This window comes from Marmota flaviventris, chromosome 1 (genome assembly GCF_047511675.1).
Source record: "Marmota flaviventris isolate mMarFla1 chromosome 1, mMarFla1.hap1, whole genome shotgun sequence".
NCBI classification, from domain to species: domain Eukaryota; kingdom Metazoa; phylum Chordata; class Mammalia; order Rodentia; family Sciuridae; genus Marmota; species Marmota flaviventris.
Genome location: NC_092498.1, coordinates 176,197,900 through 176,213,976, shown reverse-complemented (window position 1 = coordinate 176,213,976; position 16,077 = coordinate 176,197,900). Strand labels below are relative to the sequence as shown.

The following is a 16,077-nucleotide window of genomic DNA, read 5'->3' as shown; positions in this document are numbered from 1 at the left end:
CTCCTTGGGGTACCGCACGGAAAACACAATTCTCCAGTTTAGAGGGTGGGGGAAGCCATCATGCTCTCCATCATCATCACAGACTATTTGGGATATTTCTGAGTAAGCAGTTTCTTTGCATGTTTCGGGAAGGGTTTGTTGATTTGGGGTTTACAATTCAGGCTTTTGGTTTGAGTTTTATTTTAGGGGTTGCTTGGGCTCCCTGGGGGGTCAGCCTCACATGGGAACAGAAGGAGTGTTGGGTGGCCTTTTCTGTTGTACTCTGTGGAGGGGTGTTTTGTTTTGTATTTGGCTTCCCATTCTCCCCCTCCATAAGCACGTCATTTTGTTTGGTTTCCACTGTGTGGACTTTGCCTGAGCGGCACTTGCCAAAGGGATTTGGGGTTGAGTAAGCCCATGTCCCAGTCTTGGCAAAACAGAGAAACTGTCCTTCTGGTTCCTGCCCAACCTTGGTAGGGCAAAAACCCTCCCAGGAGGGAGGAAGTTGTTGTTAGGAGCCAGACCTTAGGAGGTAAGGCAGCACCCAGGCTGCTGGGTGTTGCCATTCTGTGTATGTTCTCACACTGGGGCAGGGCTGAAAGCCTTACAGAGAACTGTGGAGAAGTAGCCGTGGCCCCCATTCTTGGTGGTTGGGGACCCCAGCTGGGCTTCCTGGAGCAGATACCAGCAGCCACTCCTCTGGACTACTGGCAATTCCATGGTTGCTCACGAAGAAGGAGGACCCCTGTGCTTGGAACCAGTCTGGCCTTCCTGGACGCAGTGCCCCAGTAAAGAGAGAAGCAAGAGAGTGACATTTCCTGCAGGTCTTCTGTCAATTTTGGGTTGTTTTTCCATTGTTGATATCTCGGAGGGACTCTCCAGAAAAAAGCCCAGCCAGCTTCTCCAAGGACTCACCCTATGTTGGGAGTAGATTTCTGCATATGCCTTTGATTTCACAGATGAGCTTCACAGCCACTGAATAAGCTGCCCGAATCACAAGACCAAGGGCTGTTGTTTCCTAAATTGGAGGGAGGCCCTGCCCTCACCTGCTCTTCCCTAGCAGGCCTTCACCCTCTCACCTGACCCTCCAGGATCCTAGAAGCCTTTCCTGAGATTCCAGTGCCCTTGTCCCTCACCACACCCTGATCCTGGCAGCTGTAGCAAACTGCTCATGTTCTTTGTCAGAGGTCCATGGTGAGATTGTTTTGTTTCCTTTTGTTTTGTTTGTGAGTGTGTTTAAAATCAAAATTAGATATTTTCTTCTGCTGGACAGTATTAAATAGAGCAGGATGTTAAGTTAATCTGCCAGATTGCAGTACTAATGGTAGTGGATTAGTGTCTTCATGTTAATATTATTTTTACTTATTTGAACAATAATGATAAAGAAGTGGTTCATTATTTTTTAATTAATGCACTTTAAGGTGGAATGCAAAGAAACCTAGAGAGCAAAGTTCATTACTTAAAGATGTAATATATACATTTCTTATTTTTAATAAATTTTTATTAATAAAAATTCCTATTTTTATTAAATTTTTAATAATATTTTAATTATTTTAATAAATATTTATTAAAATAAAAAAGTAATTTATGGTTATTTAAAAAAACTATTTGTTGCTACTGCAGTTCTAGATACTAGTAGAGCTAAATTCCAATTGATATATGAAAATAGGGCCCTGTATGATAACTTTGATCTGCAATCTGGTATCAGTAATCATAAGGTCTGTAAACCACTGCACTGAAGTTTAGTAATTCCTATTTATTCCATGCTGGCCATAATACAAAGTGCTTAATTCCATTTATCTTATTTATTTCTATAACAACTATGTGTTTTGAAGTAGGTATTATTAATTCTATAGCCTAACGGGCTGATTTAGTTTAATAATGTGCTCCAAATTGTACTCCCAATGAATCGTTCAGTCAGAATTTGAACCCAGCTAGCTTCCATTTATTTTACTGTCACAAGATCTAAGGCTCATAATGAGGAATATTAAAAAAAAAGATAAGTTAAAATTTTTAATTTTGACTGCTTATTATGTGCCAGGTAATTCTAAGCCCATTTCTTATAGATCATCAACACCACATGACAATATAGATCCATATAGGAGTCTGTCTTGACAGAGGAAGGCAGGTAGGTCTAGAGCAATGGACTTGCCCAGGGCAGAACTAGAGCAGGAGCTGAACAAGCATCCAGGCAGCTGGCTGCAGAGCCTGCACTCTTCATGGTGCTAGAAGTTCTGCAGGACTGTATAAATGCTCTGGTGGTTACCATCCAACCACCATGGCTCAGCTCCCTTCTATCAATGTGGAAAAGGGTCCAGGACAGCAAATCACAGGAGCACTGCATGGGAAACAAGGAAGATATATCAGCAGCCCCAGGTGAAGAAGAGGTCAGATGAGATGATGAACCTGCAAGTGATGCTGGTGTGCACCTGTCTGCAAACCACTGCCCAAGGATGTTGGAGAAGGACCAGGTGGCAGGGAAGAGGATTGTGGGCTGTGAACATAGCTAGTTTCAAAACTGTCAGACAAGTATCAAGGTTCACTGTTCCACTATCCCAAGATATACAGTACACAATAAGAAATGTTGATATTAACAAGGTAATGATAAAGTGCACTGAGAATTTATTAGGTCAGGTACTGTCCTAAGCACTTTTCATCTCACTCAACAAACTCCAACAAACTTTTTGTTGATCTACAAGGTTATGCATTATGAAATCAAAATTGGATATTTAATTAAATGCCATTCAAGTTTGTTTTGTAAAAAAAAAAAAAAAAAATTGACACACACCAGGTACAGTGACAAACATTTGTAATCCCAGTGAAGTAGGGGAACCTCAAGTTCAAGAGCAGCATGGGCAATTTAGGGAGAACTCAAAATAAAAAGGTTTGGGGAAGTAGCTCTGTGGTAAATCACCCCTGGGTTCAGTTCCTAGTACCAAAGAAAGAAAGAGAGAGACAGAGACAGAGAGAGAGAGAGAGAGAGAGAGAGAGAGAGAGAGAGAGAGAGAGAAAGAGAGAGAGAGAGAAAGAGAGAGAGAAAGAAGGAAAGAAAGCCACTTGTCTCTTTTGTCAGGAAACATTAAGTTCTTGCCCTTGAACCAAAGTCCCCTTGAAAAAAAGAATTCAATACATCTCTAGATCTTGCTCAGCTTCAAATTCTTGAACTGCTTTCTGAGTGCAGAAAATATTGTGGCCCAAACAGGCCATGATGTTCTCTAAGCCTCCTGAGCTCATTATGCACATCACTACATTTTGTGTTTTGGAACTTATAAAGACAGTGTGATGATTTAAAGTTCCATTGATTTTTCATTCCCATAATGAGAAACCAGTCTCTTTTAGTTCATCTTCAATACAGTTGTCAAACTGATAGAATTAGCCAGAAGCTACTTCATTTTCTAGACTGGAGCTAAGTGCTTAAGTATAGATATAGTATTTCTAACCACAATGGTTAAAATAAAATCTTTACCATATAAATTATATGGTTGTAAAAAAGAGCTTGACTTAAAAAAAGAAGTTGTCCTCTGTTAAGCATAGCTTTTGTTTTCCAAATGACAATTGACAGCTTCATTTTCTAATATTTTCCATATCAGCCAAAGGTTTCCAACTATATTTACATATTCTTGTACTAAGATTTTTGTTTTTGCCAGTTTTTACCAGTGACCATCATCGGGATGCACTTAAACTTCTTTCTGAATATTATTTTTAGTTACATTTCATTATTTAGATTTTTAAATATGTCCATAGTCTTTAAGGACATGAGTTTCAACAAGAAAATTATACATTTCCAATAAAATTCAATGCTGAAAATTTGAACATTTTATGTAATGGTGAAAGAAATTCGGAACGGTGTTGAAGATTAAAAAAAAAATTAAAGTATGTGCAACAGAGCAGAAATATATGATGAACTATTACTGGTTTTAACACAAGTAACATGACTTCTTTAAACCTCACAAATCAAAGACCAGATTAATTGTATTTCTTTTATTGTAAAAAGGATGATTTAGAAAACTGTTAACTTCTAAAAATTTGGTACAATATAGTTTTTATTTTTTTAACAGATAAAGTTTGTTTATCGTCCAAGGAGTATTTATGTTATCACCAAGGCCACTATATACAAACATAAGAGGGGAGCTTTATTTCTTGGTCTCTTCCTCCTTGGACAGAGTCTGTATGATGTCCACCTCCTTGGCCTGGAGCACTCCTCCTAGCGCTTGTGTGCTTCCTTGTTCTTATACCTGCAGGTCTCAGCCTGGTCAGCCAGAAGCTTTTTGTCAGCCTTATCTGCCTTCAGCTTGTGGATATCCTCCATGAGGATCCACTTGTTTTTGTACATATTGCCCTTTACCTTCAGGTAGAGGCTGTGATACATGTGGTGGTCAATGTTAGATTCACGGTATCTCTGAGCAGCCTACACAGAATCTGCATCCTCTGCATGAAGGTGACCTTCTTCTGCATTGGAGCATTAGCTGTACTCCTCTGCTTACCTATGCCCACATGTCTGTGCCTCAGGGGAGCCAAGGTATTTTTCTGGCATGCAGCCCCATAATGGATAGTCACTGTTTTGTGGATGATCAGCCATTTTTGATCAGCTTCCAGATCTGCTGATGAGAGTTGGCCTTGGAGATTACATTGGTCTCACTGGGATCCAACCAGATCTTCTTTTAGCCACAGCAGACAACACTGGAGGTAAGCCTCTTCTGAAGCCTCAGCGTCCTTCTGGCTGGGGCTGTAGCTGTGAAAGAAAAGAGCCCAATATAGTTTGAAGCTTTTCATAATATGTATAAGATTTAAACATTAAATACTTGTAATATATTACATGTATATAACATACCCATATATTCACACAATCATCTTCATTTGTTAACAGTGTACAAATGGTTACATAGTACAGAGATCATATTTACTTAAACTTGTTTATGAAGAGTTCAGTGAATTATTTTAGTTTTTCATCTTTCACATTTTACCAAAACATCCTGAATGCAATGTGTGACACACACTCTCCCTCCCTCTCTCCCTCACCCTCTCTCTCTCTCTCTCTCTCTCTCTCTCTCTCTCTCTCTATATATATATATATATATATATATATATATATATATATATATATATATATATATATAAATAATAAAGGTAACACAAAACTCACAGGCCATATCTGGCCTGCCACTTATTTTTGTTTGTTTGTTTGTTTGTTTTTCCAGTAGGGTATACTGGGGATTAAACTTAGGGGCACTGAACCACTGAGCCACATCCCCAGCCCTATTTTGTATTTTATTTAGAGACAGTGTCTCAGTGAGTTGCTTAGCACCTTGCTTTTGCTGAAGCTGGTTCTGAGAATCATGAGGTCTTCCTGCCTTAGCATCACAAGCCAATATAAACAATATTGTATGGTAACACAATCACACTAATTTATTTTATAAGTTGTCTGTAATCACTTTCTTGGTACAACACCAGAGTTGAGTAGTTGGGACAGAGAACTACCAGTCTGAAAATTCTAAAGGATTTACTATCCTGTTACAAAAAAAAAGTGTGCTGACTCATGGGCTTCATGAATGTGTTATACTGTGAGCTAAATATTTCACTTGCTATTCCAATAAGTGAGTGTCCTTTTTATGTTTGGAATTTTCCTCTTCTAGATTTTGACTAATGTGTTTAAAATAGAATACAATATGAAAAAAGCCTAAATGTCTATATTAGTATATGCATATTATATTCACTAGTACTGAATATTGCTTTGCATGATCATTTTATAGCTAATTTTATATATATATATATATATATATATATATATATATATATATATATATATATATATATTTTAAATGTGTAATTTTTGTAAACAATCTATTTTAAGGACTCATGTCTCATCTGAATTTGTGGTCACTTAGACTTTATTCAAGGCCAAGAGGCATACACTTTTCAACATTATGAATCACACCTCCCTTGGCTTTGAGCTAAAATGTATTTTATAGGAAGTCGTATTATAGTTCTCAACATCATTAAAAACTACAGGGATATAAATAGCTCTCTTCTTTGCCCCAAGGCCTTGGATCCCCCCCACCCCCATTGTGTGAAGTATAAAAAGAATCAAATTATTTATAGAAACCTAAAGAGAAAATAATGGTAGCTGACATTTGTTGAGCTTCCATGGTACTTCCATGTACATTTTCTCATTTCAACTACACAAGCACCTTAAGAAGGAGAGTGGTGTATTATTGCTGCTTTACAAATATGAAAATGAAGGCTTAATTAATATACTGGCCCAAGATCACACAACCCATAACTGACAGAGCTGGAGCTCATACATAGAGTTGTTAGATTATCAAGGAAAGGCTCTTAACCACTATCTCACTATTAAATAATAGGGGTGAGTATTTATACACTTTGAAATACCTTCACACAAGGTGACATATGTTAATTATCTTGATTTAATTATTTGTAAAATCATTAACATCACTTTATACCCCATCATGCATATAATTATAAATTTAATTTAAGTATTACCTTATTATAACAGTTTCTAATTAAAAAATAGTTTCACCTGCCTTTAAACATGGTAAGATAACCAGGCTCAAGAATATAACAGAGTTTCCTGGTAAACTAATATCTTCATTTCCTTCACTGGCACACCTCAGTGGGAATGTCATTTTATTTGCTGCCATTCCTCTCTTGTTGCCTAGTCTCGCCTCCATTCCCCACACACCTGTATACCCTGGATTGAGTTGAAAAATCATGCCTCTGTGGGGTCTCTGGTTTCTCACCCTATTTATAATCCTCAGCCTGTAGACATGTCTCAGTTTCTGAGTCTAGTAAACAAGAAAAGGAGCTGCTGTCTCTCCTGTACAAATCACTGGTCTGGAAGGTGACCTACTGCAAATGGCAGAGAGAGCTGACCCATGGGAAGGGGCAACAGGGTTGATTCTTCTGGGTCCCCTACCCTTCAAAGTCTTCATGGCTGGTAGACTGAGTGTAGTGGGTAGTAAGAGACTCTCTGAGGGTTGAAATCTCCTCTAGTCATCTGGCTTTGTCACTTAAATACTCAGTTACAAATGTGTAAGAACATTTGAAAATGCTTCTTACAGGGCATATACCTCAAAATTTACAAATATTGTGTTTACTGTGATGATCTTTTAGTCTAGAAATTAGTTTATTCATTTATTTACTTCATAAAGGTACTGCAGCATTTTTTAGGCCCAGCCAGGCTCCTGCTCTTTTCTTTGCCCCAAGGCCTTTGGTCCCCCTAACCCCATTGTGTGAAATATAAAAGAATCATATTATTTATATAAACCTAAAGATAAAATAATGGTAGCTGACATTTGCTGAGCTTCCATGGTACTGTCAGTTCTGCAGTTTATTCCAGGAATGTCTGAGTGGTCCTGTCACATAAAACCTGATACTGTCACTTGATCTGGGGACTGAGAGGGATGGCAACCTTCATCATTCTTCAACCTTCATCATTTTCATTGGGTAAACAACATGGTGATGCCCTGATGTAGGCCAACACAACAAGAATGTTGCTGTAGCTGCTGTTTATTATTTAACTCTGCACTAGAAATATCACCTGACACAGTGAAACCAAGGCCGCAGGTTTGATCCCTTGCACCAAACAATTAAAATCTAAAAAAAAAAAAAAAAAAAAAAAAAAAAAATCAAAAATAGACCAGAAATGATGTAAAGTCCTTGGAAGAAAGAGATCAAATAAATGATCACTATGAAATATAATTGTAAATGTAAACACCCAAACTACAAACAACCAAAGAATCTGGTAAGCTGCTGGCAAATACCAAGATGATCCTATGTTAACAGGCAGCACCTAAGAGCTGCTTTGAGTCATTGTCACTGGGCCGCCTGTTGAGAATTGTCTCAGGTGAAGGCTAACCACAGGATCCTTTAGACCATCTGATTTCAAAATGTTTATCCTACCAATTCTGAAAATTCTCTTTCAGACCATGTCCTTAAATTACCCAGATGAATCTTCCTGAAGTGATACAAAGAATATACGAAGCTGATTAAGCACTTTCCTAAGCAGCCGATTTAAAAAAAAAAAAAAAAAAATCCCTCAACAGAGTTTTTGGCATATTTACCATCTGAGGACCACCAGCTGCACTCAGTTTGTCCCCTATGCTGAAATAGAGGTAGTCCTGGGACTTTTCGACCAAGGTGCATCAGCATTTCTGAGCATGATCAAAAGATAAAAAAAAAAAAGCAATTTCCAGAGAAAGGTTGTCACAGCCCTTTCAATAATCATTGTCCCTGGGTCTCCTACAATAATACTTGAAATCAAATGGTTCTGACCCAGTGAGAGGCCAGGATTAAAGAAATATGCTTAGAATTGAATTGAGTCCACCAGAGCTACTGCCAAGAGAAATGCATTCCACAGAGTGCTCCTCAAAGAACCTATCCTCATCAGACTGTAAATCTTTGACTTCTTTTCACTTGATATGTGACCACTTGGAATTCATTTAAATATGACTGTGAATATATGCTCATAAATGTTCAGAGCATATTACTTGCACTTCCATTTTTCCTAGACAACATATGCAGTCTTATGTAGGACTTTGTTATTCATAACTCTGGGATAAGAATGAAATGTTGTATAGCTTTAAAATAAATTGTATGCCTTCTAGATAATTTCTTTGTATAATTTTATATGGTTTTAAATACATCACAATAATGAAAGAGTTAAAACATTACCTTTCAAATTAGAACTAGCTGAAGCCCTTATTTACAACTTTAAAAAATGAACAGCAGAATCTATTTTCCTATCAACCAGATGCCATAAAACCAAGATGCCTTTTCTCATCCCTGAAAATTTATGTTTATTTTTTCATCTTTGCATTTGTTTCTCATTCCATACTTGATGTTATCTATGGCTATTGTGTTTGGTCTAGAACCTTCTCTTACTACATGTCCTCATGCAGATGTGTTTGCATTAAGATTATCTATTTGATTCTGAAACTCTGAGGTGGAGGACTCTATAGGATTGAACTCAGTTGTTTTTCAACTTGACTCTCATTTCGAACACCTGAGAGACTTTACAAATTCAGCCTGGATGCTAATCCCAAGACTCTAACTCGGTAAGTGTGGGGTGAGGCCCATACTCAGTATTTCTTAGAAACCTAACATGTAATTCTAACACATATCTAAGAGATGAGAAGATCTTTTAATACTGCGCTTTATGGTGTCAGGGTTCTAACCTTTCACTCCTGTCAGCTTTTATCTTTTCTAGCATTTCCCCTCTTTTCATTCTTCTTCTCCCCTTTTCCTTTCCCTTCCTTTTTCTCAAACAAGTGAATAAAATCTGTGTCACTTTGAAGGTGCTATTTGACCTTTAACAAAGACAGTGCCAGATACACTGGCCATAGACTCCAGTTCAAAAGTCCCATCTTCAGAATTAAAAGAGGAAACCCACACAGTCTTTTCCTCACTTTGGATGCTCATAATGGTCACTAAAGTTTAATGATAATTTCTGAAACAGGAAGGAAATAAAAGAGTTGACTCCTGGAACTGAATGGAACTGCAGACAAGCTGCCAATATGCAGATGAGCCACCAAAGCATGGGAACTATTTGCCATCTGTCAGCATAGAGGGAGAATAGAGTGGAAATCCCAAAAATACAAGTGACTTAGTTTTCCCCTATAGAAATTGCTTCATTCCAGCTGCCTGATTTCCCTGCTGAAATAAAGGGGATATAACCATGACTGAACAGGAGGGGGAGTTCACCATGCTTTCTGTACTGGTGGCAATGTCAATTGGGATGCTTCTCTACTCTCTGAGGCCTTGGAGAGCTATCTGCAGAAGCTTAAGATATTGCATACCAGGAAGGGAAAAATAGAAGTCGAAGGGAGATTCAACCATGCATTTTCTTCTTTGTCAGAGACTTGTGTGGTGGGAAAGAATGAGAAGGGCTGGTTCCATTTCAACTTTTCTACTAACAGACTGTGCCACCTTGGCAGATTACCCACCCTTTTTGAGAGTGTTTCCCCAACTGTGAAATGAGACTAGTACCTTCAACACAGGACAGGTGTGAAGGACAGGTGAGTTATTGTACCTGAGTTAGTGCACATTTTAAGCATATAGAAACATGAATCTGGATGCAGCAGCACGCACCTGTAATCCCAGTGCCTCAGGAGGCTGAGGCAGGAGGATCAGAAGTTTGAGGCCAGCTTCAGCCTCCTAAGTAACTTAGTGAGACTTTGTCTCAAAATAAAAATAAGAGAGAGAGAGAGAGAGAGAGAGAGAGAGAGAGAGAGAGAGAGAGAGAGCAAGCACACTAGGGTTATGTCTAAGTGTTTAAGTGCCCCTGGGGTTCAATCCCTAGTGCAAAAAATAGTAATTTTTGTTGCTGTGAAAGTATTTGGAGATTATTTGGTATATAAAGGAGGCAAGAGAGAGAATGTGGGTGGAAATAGTAAAATGTTTGGATATGACTGATCCCACAGGTATATTTTTATATGTATGAAGATGGACCTTCATTTTAAAAGTGCAATTGTGTCATCATTGATTTTAAGGCATAAGGAGAAAGACATCAACAGTAGATATTTCTTATCAAAGTCCTAATAATATAGAAGCTATCCTTTGATTCTTCCTTTAAACTTAGCACAGTGATAATCTCTTCTTTTCATATTATCTCATCATCTCATTTAATCACAGCCCCAATGATGTAAGAGTTCTCAGTAGCCATTATCCACAACTCTTTGCAACAGTTAGTATTATTCCCATTTTTCAGATTTTAAAAATTCTCTTTTGATCAAACTCACCATCTGAAAATAGAGTTTCAACACCAGGTGAGTGTGACTAATATTTTTTTTTTATTTTTAACATTTTATTTATTTATTTATATTTTAATATCTTGAAGAGAATGGAAGCCATGCTCTCACTAATTGGAAATTACTTTTTAAAAATTTTGAAATGAATTATTTTTTTTCAAAATGAATTCTTATGGCTAAATGTTGGTGTCCAGGATCGTAGAGGACATCCCCTTGGGTGTTCCCTGTCCTCCACATGGCCTTGGCATTTGGGAAAGCTGACCACCAGAATGGTGGACGATATGCTCACTGTCCTTCCATCCCAAAGGCAAGCCCAGGGAGTGACCCTCAGGGAGGGAGCCAGCCTGCCTTCCTGGGGCTCTCCCACTACCAGGTGACAAAAGAACCCCTAGCCCATGCCTCATGAGGCAGGCATTAGAGACTGGCACAAACTCCACCAAGAGACTTGGTATAGCAGCACGGGGATTAGTGAAGTAATTTGGTGGAAGTGTGCTGTTTGAGTCCAAAATGCACACCAATAGGAAAACTATCAGTTGTTGGGAAACCTGTCCTCCTTTTATGAAGGCTTCTTAAGAAAACAAAGAAAAAACATCTATATTTAGAAATGTGAACTGCCCTTAAAATATTTCTTTTCTTTGAGAGACAAATAATCACCATGCATGTGGCCACATTTGCTATCCTATTTTTTAAACTAGACTAGTATGCAAAATGTCAATCAGCTCTGACCCAGGGTGTAGAAGCTTCCATCAAGGGCCATATTCTTGCTGTGTGGGCCATGGGTCTGCAGTGCCAGGACACAACCTACCTTATTCTCTGGCCCCAAATTCATGCACACATACAAGAAGGGTCCACGATAATGTCACAATCATTTCACAAACATCCCCCTTCCTCCTACTGCCTCCTGTGTAAAAGACTTTAGTAATACAGTGAGTACAGGCCTAAGTACCAGAAAAGAAAATTTATAGAATTAATCCTCAGAAAGGACAACTCACCCTTGGAAAATGTTGCATAATGTAAAAAAGACAACTACAGCATGATGCAATATAGAGGGAATGGAGCCTCAGTTTCTTTGGATATAAAATGAGCTTGGTGTTAATACCTAGTTTGGAAGAGTCAGGAAACTATATTGAGAAACATAATTAAACATGCTCAACTCAGCAGTTTCTGGCACATTGATAGCAGAAACTATAGATAGTTTCCTCTTCTTCATATGAAGATTCTGTCACTCTCTGAGCAGTGGAGGCAGATTAGAGTTGATTCATCCAGGTATTTGAGCCCAAGTTTCTCCAGTGACAACTGCCCTCCACTAAGTCTCTGTGTTCACTGCATCATTTAATGAGCTTTCTCTGGGAGAAGCTGCCAACATGGAGATTGTTCCTTCAGAACTCTAGGCTTAGGCTTAAACACTATCCACACTCAGCTTGCGGAACAAGATCTTCCAACACTAAGCCATGTGCTGGCATTGAAAATAGGAGGTCATCTTGCTGGTGGAGCTGTCCCACAACTTGTTTCACTATGTTCTAAGTATTCTTTGTAGAGTTGCCAAGACCTGCAAGGGTTCAGAACTAGGAAATACATATTGGTTTCTATAATCACTAACACGCAGGAAGGAGAGACATATAAAGAGGCCTGACCCCATTCAGGACCCATTCCAGATATTTTTTTAAAAGGCCAGTTGCCTACAATACAGATCACACCGATTGAACAAGCTGTGATTGTAGCCTATTAAGATCCACAGAAAAACTAAATAGTAACCGATAAATAACCTAAAAGTGCTTAAAAATTCTGTTCTGAATAGAAAAGAATCCCATGTAAGGGCAAGATGGCATGAGAAATTGTAGGTTCATGGCCTTTCACTTTAGAATATAATGAAACACTTATAGTCCCAGCCTGGAATAAAATATATTGTAGGACACTAATGCATATAAGAACAGTTTATAAATAAGTTGTGTTAGCACTGATTGCAATAAATTGCCTTGTTTTAATATGATGTTGTAATTAAGATATGATTGGCTTGCTGCCTGATTCTTGCCTAATTTGGCACCAAATAAAAATGTTATTTTCAGTGACAGTAGTTGTGAATGAACCTAAACTACTTTTACTAATATTCTTCTTGTTGGATGAACATCTATTAGAAAAACAGACCACAAGTTGGGTAAATGTGTGCCCTCTTAGATAACAAATATTGTCATTTCTGACTCAAAATTCTCCCATAAAAATGTTTCCAATGTATAAAACTTTTTTCTAAATTAAAACCCTAAATAAACACTCTAGCTTCAATTGCTATTAGTTGATTTAAAAGGCACTAATTTGGGAGGTCACATGGCTGGTCACATTCATTATTGGTCTTTACTAGCTTTGCCTAGCTCACACCTTGATGAGTGGGTTATGATAATGATTACCTGGGCTACTCTTCAGGGACCTAAAGGCCACTTTTCCTGATTACACCACTGAGTCTTCACCTGGGCCTACAAATATCTAATCAGTAACTGGAATAGGATGAAAAGTCTGAAAATCTCAGTCTTTATTCTGTGTCTGTCTCCTTTGTTACCTTAACCTTTTGCCAGACTCTACCAAGTTCTGCATCTAGACACATGGATCATTTTGGAAATGTTTTGTCTAAAATTAATATAGAGTTAACATGACTCAGACTGCACAGGGTTCTGTGTCTGTCTCTCTCTCACTCCTCCATCAACTACCAGCCATGATGAACACAAAAAACAAACCATGAAGGACTGAAAAAAGGTGGCATAAGAATTCCTGCAAGCTCTCTGCCAATTCCCAGAGAAGACTTGATTATTCCTCTCCTTCCCTTTGTTATCCTATCCACCTCTCTCATCATTCCTGTCCTGTATCTGTAACTCAACAACCTCCTGCTGACTGGTAAGCAAAGCTCCCTCTTCTTTCTTCCACCACTCAGTAAAGTCTTTCTTTCTCCCCAGCACTCAGATCTCAGACATTGAGTTTCCTGTGGGATGATCTTCTGATCTGAAGTTGGTAACACAATTTCCCCTTCCATCTGATCTATACCACTGGGTACATGCTGAACTCTTGGAAAATACCACTGCAGCTGGTATTTTCTAGCTTTCTAGCTTCCACACATGCAATGCCCTTACCCCCCCCCCCCCAGCTGACCCCCACTACACACACACACACACACACACACACTGTTCAGTCTAGTCAGATCTCCTTCCTCCGGGTAGCTGTGTGTAGTTCCATTCTAGCACTACACCTATCAAAACATAAGCATCTTCACATGACCCTCTTCATCCTAGTCCTAAGTAGCCATGCATGACTCACTTGGTGTTTCCTGAACACATACTCTTTTGGGCATTGGATTAGAACCTAGCTGCATATGGAAGAAACAGAAATTCACAATCATCTCTGCCTTTAAGTGTTTCAATTTAGAGAAACAGCATTGTACAAACCACTTCTATTTGGCACAATGACATTAGCTTTCCATCATGTTAAAAGAAAACAGTGCCTAGAAAGCAAATGGAAGTGGCAGCTAATTGGTTGGAAAATGATGGGAAAGATCATGGAGGTGGCTTTTCTTTGCCTGGGAATTAAAGGAAAGACTGCCAGAAAGTCTTCCTGTGTATATTCAGACATAAATTAAAATGCATCATTTCAATGTATGATCCCATGAAAAAAGCAAATCCATCATTCCTGAACAGCAAATAGCATTATCTCTTCTAAAAAAATAAACCATAAAAAGCAAACATTATAAATCTTGGATTGAGAAGAGAGGAAGGAAGGAGAGGAAGGGAGAACTGCAAGATGAAAGACAATTTAACACACATGGTGGAAGGTGAACAGAAGAATATCACTATCACACAAATCTTGTCTCCATTTTCCTGGCTAAGTGCCTACTGAAACAGTCATATCTTTATATCACCCAGATGTTTTAAGAACTCTTTCAAGTAAATGACTAATAACAGGTAATTAAACTCTAGCTTTCCTTTTCTATACTGAATGAAAGAGATTAAGTCTGCATAGAGATGGAGACTGTAGGTTCAAGCAAGAAGCCAACAGCTTTGTCAGCTGCCCATTTTTCTCATACAAAGCTCATTTGCATGGCTTAAAATGTTAAGATCTGGCTTCTTTAACTAATAGTAGCGTAGTACTTGGTCCACAAAGAAAGCCTTTAGAATCAAAAGATGTTTCAGGCATGACAGTTTTAGTTAAAAAGATATTTTATTAATTTAGCATGGTGTAGGATGAAGATGTCCTTATAGTTTATCAACTATAAATGACTCGAGGCTTGAAGAAAATTAGAATTTCTCATTGTCTCTCTCTTGCCAGATATCAGCCAGGCTGCCCACTCTGTAAGGACAACTTTATGAGTTAGGGGCTTTTGTGATCCAGGCTCCAATCTAAAGAAATCTCAATACCTTGGGCTCATCCTGACTCAATGAGGACAGCTTGTCACAGAATAGGCTCTAACACTCAGAAGCTCCTAGAGAAATTCCTTCTGGTTTTGTAGTTCCATTTCAGTGCAGAGTCCTGGGGAAAACTAGAGCAGGGCAAAGGTCATAAGGAGCTGAATACATGATGGGAGCCACCTGGGTGTCCCAAAGAGACAAAGATTTTCATCATTTCAGGTCAACATTGTGTTTCCCCCTTCCCCTAATAAAATGGCAGTGATGAAATGACAACAGCTACAACTCATGAGGATGTGCTATGCACCAGGCATTGTACCAAGTGCTAAACCTAATTTATCATTCACAACCACTCTGTGAAATAAATTTTATTACCATTAATGTCATTTCAATGTTTTTATTAGCTATACATAGAAGTGGAGTTCAACATTTTATAAATACATATACCATTTTTCCATTTAAATTCCCAGTACCTCTTTTTTCCCTCCCACCTTCACTCCCTGGATCACCTTTCTCTATTCTATTGATCTCCCTTCTATTTATTTACTGTTTTTATAATTGAGGCATTATATATAACAAAGCAGAATTGATAGTGATTTATTCGTACATGCACTTAGCACAACTTGGTTAATTTCATTCTGCAGTTCTTTCTCCTTCCCATTCCTCCTCCCTTCCTTAGATTCATTTCCTTTACCCCATCATTCTCCCTTCTATTTTCATGAGATCTTCTTTTATTTTTAATTCCTAATTTCTTTCTAGCTTCCACACATGAAGGAAAACATTCAACCTCTGACTCTCTGAGTCTGGCTTATTTCACTAAGCATGAACTAACATTATATTTTTAGGTGGATAAGGAAAATTAAGCCCCCAAAGTCAGAACTATTTACAGAAAGCTACATGGATAAGGATTAATGGTGCTAGAATTGAAATCCAGCTTTTAAAACAATGAA

General features: G+C 38.3%; 1 pseudogene; it reads right to left on the bottom strand.

The window, feature by feature from the left end:
• Nucleotides 1-4,112: 4,112 nt before the first annotated feature.
• On the bottom strand, nt 4,113-5,129 carry LOC114081237 (large ribosomal subunit protein eL19-like; annotated as a pseudogene).
• Nucleotides 5,130-16,077: the final 10,948 nt, after the last annotated feature.